The sequence below is a fragment of the Miscanthus floridulus genome, chromosome 1, assembly GCF_019320115.1.
Source record: "Miscanthus floridulus cultivar M001 chromosome 1, ASM1932011v1, whole genome shotgun sequence".
Classification (NCBI taxonomy): domain Eukaryota; kingdom Viridiplantae; phylum Streptophyta; class Magnoliopsida; order Poales; family Poaceae; genus Miscanthus; species Miscanthus floridulus.
In genome coordinates this window covers 139,254,822-139,262,242 of record NC_089580.1, presented here as the reverse complement: position 1 = coordinate 139,262,242, position 7,421 = coordinate 139,254,822, and the positions used below count along the sequence as shown (strand labels likewise).

At 42.6% G+C, this 7,421-nt stretch overlaps 1 long non-coding RNA gene across 10 annotated transcripts; it reads right to left on the bottom strand.

Annotated features, from left to right (window-relative positions):
- Nucleotides 1–834: 834 nt before the first annotated feature.
- Nucleotides 835–6,511, bottom strand: LOC136542342 (uncharacterized). Of its 10 annotated transcripts, none has more exons than XR_010780654.1 (11): nt 5,583–6,509; nt 5,265–5,450; nt 4,896–4,978; nt 3,379–3,451; nt 3,005–3,092; nt 2,511–2,771; nt 2,233–2,425; nt 1,991–2,117; nt 1,711–1,892; nt 1,438–1,469; nt 836–1,358 (listed from the first exon to the last, which is right to left on the bottom strand). It is a non-coding gene; the product is annotated as an uncharacterized lncRNA (long non-coding RNA). The 10 variants fall into 10 exon arrangements; XR_010780660.1 differs by lacking the exon at nt 1,438–1,469 and having other exon boundaries at nt 837–1,358; nt 2,511–2,558; nt 2,630–2,771; XR_010780661.1 differs by lacking the exon at nt 1,438–1,469 and having other exon boundaries at nt 837–1,358; nt 2,511–2,558; nt 2,645–2,771.
- Between the last annotated feature and the right edge of the window lie 910 nt (nt 6,512–7,421).

The following is a 7,421-nucleotide window of genomic DNA, read 5'->3' as shown; positions in this document are numbered from 1 at the left end:
GGGTCTGTTTGGATGTCTTAAGAAAAATAAAAATATGGTGGAAAAATGAGAATGCGATCTAAACAGTTAGACTATAGAATTAGATTGTAAAATTCAACTTCTACCACAAACCTCTACTATTTGACGATTTGCACTATGCTAAGGCAATAATCGCTGTGAGAATAAGATCCAAACATTCATAATTTTATCTAGAATCCAGATTCACAATCTAGAGTCTAAAATATCGCTACGAGGATGAGATCCAAACATTCCCTTCATATCATCCAAATATGCAATCCATGTTACCAATCTAAACCTCGTAGTTTCTGATTGAGATCAGGCCCAGTGCTGAGCTACTTATTCTCAAGTCTATTACCACCAAATAATAGCAATAAAACTTATGATTCATGAAAGAGGATGATAAGTCCTAGCTTAATATAAAACAAGGCACAAACTGTGTTTAGCACATTGTGATTGCCAAAAGAAAAAGAAAAAGCACGCTTGTACTTCAATCAATTCTAAATGAACTCGTGCTAACGCCACGGTGATATTTAAACCACCAAAATATTATAATCACCACCAAGTTGAGTCTCCCCATTTGGAGGCAAAAAAATATTCAAGGGAGATGGCTGCAGTGACTAAATCGATGCTATATAATGACATCACATGAACCTACATTTAGGTGATAAACATGCTATTTGGCATATATGTGGTCCGACTGCAAACAATGTGCGTAATAACACAACATATTTAGGAACAATGGACACATGCCAAAAATCAGTATCACGGGTCAATCAAATGGCAGGAACTGAATTCATGGCTAATCCCAACAAAGAAACAGGTCACTTGCCTACAGGTAAGGACAGAGCATTGACACCTTTATAGAAGAAACCTAATCAGAAATAAATAATCTGTTGCTAAGTTGACCATACGACTTTCATTTTTTGGATTACAGTGATAAGTCATGAAAATCACTCTATCAATAAAAATATATAGTAGTAACCAATCAACTATTTTCTGCTGCAATTCTAATGGCCTGCATCCTGAATTATCATATAAGAATATAGTAAACTATCACAATTGTGACATACAAAATATAGTAACCAAAACCTCTTCTGATTACAGCACATCAAAATGGAAATTGGATAAAAAAAATTAACTCACAGACTACATCTACATACACACCAGGACCAAACATAACTATTTCCCGACAAGAAATGCACCAAGATCGGCTGTAGAGAGAAGCACAGATCAAATGAGAGGATTGCAGCCTTGCAAGCATGTTTAGGATGGCAAGTTGATAGTACAAGGTCTTCTTGATCCAATAACCCCAAGAAATCCTAGCCTTCATCTTCTTACAGTTCAATTAAGACTCCAAGCTGCAAAATCACAGATTCGGCATAAATGGTTTTTTTAGAACAAACGATTTTATTTCAACAGCATCTTGCTGATAGTAACCTTACAGAGTTCAGGCGTACAGATTGCAATGCCTGCATTAATGGGCGTTAGTTTACATGATGGTTGTAGCAACAGAAAGACTCTAAATTTAAAATCCATGGATCAGAGTCTGTGAGAGCCTGTCTAGCTAAGCATAAATGGTTTATATAAGATATATATGGACAGTGCACCATTTCATTTTAAATAATCTATACGTCAGTTCCTTTGTTCTAACATGAAAGATCACCAAAACAACAACATATAAAAAAGCAGTCTGCTAGAGACGTCCGTCACCTTGCATCCTCTATTAGAGAGGTTAGCCACCAGCAGGATCAGCTGCGTTCAACCTGTCGACTGTCATCAAATGTCGTGTCGTGACCAACAGCGCAAGCCCCGCGCAACTGCGCTATGCCATAAATCATCGCCTGGTGTACCTGTTCCCAAGCGTCCATGACGAGCTACATTAGAAAGTGAACCTGTGAGAAGGAAAAAATCATAGAAAATTAATAGATAAACTAATATGGGTAAAACCTCTACATCTCATAAAACTATGAGGTTGTGAAAAATGAAATACCTCTACTCCAAGAGGCTTGATTTGTCCCAAAGCTTTAGCTGCACCGAATACAGCTGCAGAGCCTCCCATGTCTAATTTCGTCAGTTCGATGCTGCAGCCTGGTCCGGTCTTAATGTTGTAGCCACCACTGGATTCATAGGTAAATCAAGCATAAGAAAAATAACAAACTATTCCACCTTCATGTCTACTTCTAGTTTTTCATAAAGCCACTAAAAATGTTGCAAGTACTACAAAGTACAAACCTGTCAAAAGTTAAACCCTTCCCAACAATAGCCAGCTTTCTTTTGGCGTTCCCATCAGTGGGTTTGTAACACAACAGCAACTCCCAAGTAAGAACCCATCTTCAACTCTTCGCATTTCTCTACATCTAGTATTGTGGCAGCGAACACATCACTATAAGTACAAGCGATTTTGATGCCTCCTCCACAAGCACAGCTGAAAGGACAAAGGATGACTGTAATAAGTATACTAACAATAATTCTATGAAGAACAGTCAAAGTTTGATGAAAGATCTACTGACCAGGGGTAAGGACAGGAAATTTCATAAGCTCTCTTCTGAATATCACACCTGACGAAAGATCATTAGCATACTTGTTTCTGATCCACCTCGGCACCATAACCCAGTCCAATAATATCAACCTGTTTTAGGTGCACCTTTTTTGATTCAGACTTGTATTTGCTATCCTCATAGCAGAGGACAGAACCATTGCCATTAAGCTTCAGCAGTTCATCATGTAGTCTATCCATGGCAAAACCTTAAAACTCTTGAGCGTCTTCTTGCCTACAGAGCGCAAAAGTGCATATAGCATCACAGAGAACTGCAAGCGCAGATGCAGTAAAGGACATGGGTGTGCACATGTACGCATGATATTCCTTGAAAGGGAACGAAGTTAGCAGGCATAAATACATGTCCGACCACCTTCGTGTGGGCCGACATCATGTTGCAAGGGTGATACATCTATGTGATGTTATTAAAGAATCATCTTAACCATTCTCTACATTTATGTGCGTTACCCGCTGGAAGAAGGGGATCATCATCACCACCACCAGCTATGACCGGCACTGCTGAGTGTTGCCATGATGCACTCCGTTCCCATCATTACTGCATCAAAGAAAGTCACTTTGATCAGCAAACCAAGAGGTACGGTGGAACTAAGATGGTTACAAACAAAAGAGATAAGCATATACAAATGCTTACTGTTAAGCTACTAAGGCAGCCAGGAAACATCAATATAGTTAGCGTCTTTTTTCTGATGCAACGATTTGCATGGCATATTAGTTGGAGACATGATACAACTCATTATTGTATTCATATTATTCCAAACCAAATCATTGAAATGATGCAACGGTTTGCATGTTGTATTAACTGCAGACAGGGTACTGCTCACCTGCATTTGCCACACCATTGTACCTACACTGAATCACCCATCTTCAACACGTCAGCCACTACAGTACAGAAAGCTGCAATCATGATGTTTGAAACATCAATATTACATAAGTCTATAATAAAGATTCAAATCACATGCAGATCTGAACTTTTTTCTTCAGATTCAAGTGCCAACTAAATCACATGCAGTCGAACTATTGTATTCTAATATCGTACAGGGATAAACTATGACTCAGAAGTACATAAAGGTGAATTCATAATCACTGGAATGGTATAACTGAGACAGTGCATAGCTGCTCACTTTGCGTGCTCATTCAGAAATAAATTAGAACATGTCAATTTGATATTCTCGGTTATCTATTATATTCTTGTTCACATCATAAAAAAGTGGTCATTAACCTTCACAATTTGCGTGACAAGTAAGCAACTTCTAGCTTTGTGTCCTGACCGTCAGTAAAACATAAGTTCGGTGACTTACTGCTAGAAGAAAGCTGACATATCTGAAAAAACCTAAGCACCTGAACCTCATCAAACTTATCTGCTACTGCATAGTGGATTCAGAAACAGGTAAGCATAGGGGAAAAAAGCTCTGAGTTTTTCCTACCTGACCATATCGTTTAGTAACTAATGGATGAGCCTTCTTTATTTATCTGATATGCTTTTAAGTAGCTGACATTCTTCTGTTTATCTTGGACAACTCAAGACATGTACTAATTCATCAACTGTACTGTAAATGTGCAAGCATGATCTATGTCCAAACATTAGTTAATGGGCAAATGTATAGCCCCACCAACAAAAACTTCTCTTAGACAAGTCGCTGTGCAACCATGATAATTCTAAGATTGATCCAGTAACTAAATGCACATATATATATGACAAAAGCGAGCGAGCGCTAGCTGACAGCCGCCTCTCATCGGGTCTTGGCTCTTCGGTTTGGCCAATAGGCCATGTTCCACTCTATTGGAGCACGCACGAGCTAATTATATAAGTCGAAGTATGTTTCTTGTCTCTTCAAAATGTAAGTCATTTTGCCTTTTCTAAATTCATAGTTTTTATTATGTATCTAGCCATGATGTATATCTAGGTGTCTAGCAAAAAACTATGTAATTACAAAAACCAAAATGACTAAAAATTTAGAACAAATGGAGTACTCTTAATTTTATCCAATATTTATGTTTTATCATTGTTTTTTTCTTATAAAGAAGCCAATATAAAATCATGCTAAATAATTAATGTTTATACTTTGGTTCGAGGAAAAAAATTAATGTTTATACTTACATGCATCTTAGTTGAATATAACATGAATAGAACACTTGCAGAAAGCTCAAAAAAATGTTATACAATAGGAAGATGTTACTGGAGAAGATGCAAGCTCATGGAGAACATACTGCAGATACATCAAACATGTATACATTCAGACAGTGGGCAAGCAGGAAGAAAACAGTAATGGAACTCTCAACTCTGTAACATTAATCTTTATAAACAGCATGTGATAATTAGTTAATCGCAGAACATTACCTCTGCACAGTCATATTCTTGCAATCTCCAGTCAACCTTCTCCACATCTCTGCAGCTTACGCAAAATTGTGTTGACTTTATTCCTGCAAGAATTATATTCACCTTTCAGATTTATATTCAAAATTCAGATTAAATTATTATTTCAAACTTGATGAAAACAAGAAACAATAATATTTCAAACTTCTTATTGTTACGATCAAAGAAGAGCCGACTACAGCTTGCATATCTATATAATATTAGAACCCAAAGAAGAAATGCCCTCACGTATCTATATGCTCAGAAGCACCATTGAAGAAGCAAAGTTCAGATTTCGGCAAACTGAGCAGTCATCTCTAGATAATGAAAAAAGGGCCATCTCTATGACTCTACCTGGGCGCTGCGGAGGTCGGGTGCAGCGTCATCCAAGAGCTCCTTCCGATTGAAGGCCATGGCGAGGAAGATGTTGACAGTGTGAGCAATCCGAGAGTCCGCCATGATCGATGACCAGATGGAGGCCGTGATTGGACGCTAAAACGGAGAACACTTGTAATTGGATCAGATCCCAATAAACATAACCTGCAAAGCAGATCAAAGCACACACAACTGTAGGCACGCATCCAATAAAGGACATTTGGTGTGCACATGAACGACTGATAATCTTTGAACGGGATCAAAGTTAGTTCGCAGCGAAGAGAAGGGGTGGCATACCTATTGGGCGCTCGTTTCCGGCCCGCGATTGGCGCCTGGCGGCGTGGAGCAGCAACGGCACGAAGCAGCGAGCCAGCGACGGCAGGGCAGGTCGTGGAGGTGGTGGTGTTTTCGGCGGCGTGGAGGCGGTGGCGCATTCAGCGGCGGGGCATCTAGGCGGCGTTGACGGCAGGGCAGGTCGTGGAGGCGGTGGTGTTTTCGGAGGTGAGGTGCCGGTGCAGGCGCCGCCTGCATGACGCTCCTGGTTGCAACCTTGGCGTGGAGGCGTCCGGCGGAGACGAGGCACAGCGATGTGAAGGAGCGACGGGCGTGGCTCCTCGCAGATCTGCAAGGGGTGCTCAGAGGGGTCGGAGCAGGGGCGGGGCGAGGTGTCTGTGCAGGTGCGTGTAGCCGTGGAGCCTACCTCCGTGCTCCGGTCGACAGACAGACCTTGGTCGGCGCCGGAGGTCCTCACTATTCCCGTCCCTCGACATCGGCCTCCACGTCCGTCATGGACGTCGGGGCCCGGGGGTGCTGCCGCTGCTAGATCGAGGCCGCCTTCGTGGTCGCGTCGCTCCCCATCGCAGTCGCTGAGACCCCGTGCAGGTGCGGGCATGCACCCGTGCCCTCGCGCGCGAGAGAGATGGAGAGCGAGGACATCGAGGAGCAACGCAAGGAGACACCAAGAAGGCTAGACGGGGTTCCCCAGCTGTACGCGTCCGCCGGCGGCGCGCCTAGATGCGGGCGGGCGTGGGCGACGATGGTGCGCGTGCGGCGGCGGCGGCGCGGCCTGCTGCGGGCGGGCACGGGGCAGGGTGGGCGCGATGGGGGCATGGCGGCGGCACGGCCTGAATCACGGGAGCGAGCGGGAGCTCGCGAAGGGGAGCACACGCGGGGGGGAGGGGGAGCGAGCGGGATCTCGCGAGCGAGCGTGCGAAGCGGAGGAAGTAGAGCGACGAGGCGGACTCGCGTGCAGTCGGTCCCACATGCCGGTGCCTTTCATCGGAGTCGCAGGAGGGTATCGCACGGACGGGAGTGAAGAGCGATAAAAAAAAGTCAGCACCAAAAAATTGTCTTACTTTTGTTCTTTTTAGTTATAGGAGATTGAACACAACATGCCCTTGGCAGTTTATTCCTAGGCGTATGCGGAAAACTGGTTCAGTTGTTTTATAATCTATCTAATAGTATATATGTTTACTGTCAATATTTTATTACCACGGGATGAAGCTAAGCAAAAATGATGTTCCCCTGGAAACCGATTGGTTTCCACGCCTGCTAACACACGACACGTACTGGCCGCCACACGTCTCCGCTCCACCAGAAGCTCCGAAGAATCTTTCATGATGATAGCCTAGCCTTCATGCAAATGCTTCACTTGCATAGCAATTTGGTTACCAAGAAGCTCTAATAATTTAGGGAAGAGGATTATTGTACGTATTTGAGGTAATTAATTAGTTACAAATTGACGCAAGAACCGAGAAGAAAACTCCAGCATGAGTATCTTTCAGTCGGACCTTTGGAATCTCCTCCACGCCAGGCCATCGATTGGTATCTCCTTCGGTAATGGAAAGCTTGTTTCGGACACAGCAGAGGGCTTCATGTCGGTTTTATTGTAGCATTTGTCACCTTGTAGTGCAAGTTGAGAAGATGAAAAACGGTACGCAGTTTCAATGGGAGAGATCAGAAAAAAAAATTAATGACGTGTTAGAAATTATGAGGACAATATTTGGAATATGACTTGGATATGAATAATGGTGATTTGGGACTTTAAATGAATGCTTAATATTGGTTTAAGATATATATGATATGACTTGAAGACGGCTCGATAGGGTGAAGATAGCAAGGAAAGGATTTTAAGGG